Here is an 852-nt window from a genome sequence, read left to right on the forward strand (position 1 = left end):
CGGCGCCCTCTGACTAGTTTCCCACGTATCTCTCCTTTAAGGCTTCCCCGACATTCAGTCTCAGTCCTGTACAGTACATAGGTCGTCAAAAGGAAAGTCACTTTTTAAGAATACACCACGTCCCTAACGCTCATCTAGACCGAAGGGCCGCGTGTTTTCTCACACCGACCCTGGAAAGGCAGCTTTCAGCCTGTTTTGCTCCTGTGGGTTATAGCTCTCTCCCTCCTGTATTCTGAGCAAGTCTCGTAAACCACCAGCCGATGCGACGCCCCAACTGATACCGACCTATTCGGCTTTTTAAAACGTTAAAAAACAACAACAACCCCCCCCCCCCCAAACCACACCCCGCCCACACACACCCACACACACACTTTGGCACATGAGCCTTGAGTTATTCGAGCGTGTTCACGTTCCCACCCCCTCCCCCGTCCCAACATTTCAGAGTCGCTGTTTCAGGAGAACGACGGGCCCCGTCTGCTTTCGATGGAGAAGGTCATCTCGGAGCACTGCTGTCGTGAGTAGCAAAAGGAGGAGGTACAAATGCTAAACTGGCCCCCAAAACAGCTCTCAGGTTTAGCACTAGAATGGATGCAATGCTGCAAAACTTTTGTACCAGGATGACTAGTTTGAAACTGCTGGTTGATTAAATATACATTTACATATAGATATAGGTATAAAAATTACTAAGTCAACATTTGCTGTTTTCAATGTGAAAACGATAAAATGTAATTCTGAATAATTGTGCATTTGCCATAGGGTCCTTGTTAAAGGGACCATAAAAATAATTTTGTAATAAAAAAACTCTTTTTTTTTTTCTTTTCTCTCTTTTTTTTTTTTTTTTTTTTTTTTTTT

The sequence above is a fragment of the Neomonachus schauinslandi genome, chromosome 15 (genome assembly GCF_002201575.2).
Source record: "Neomonachus schauinslandi chromosome 15, ASM220157v2, whole genome shotgun sequence".
NCBI classification, from domain to species: domain Eukaryota; kingdom Metazoa; phylum Chordata; class Mammalia; order Carnivora; family Phocidae; genus Neomonachus; species Neomonachus schauinslandi.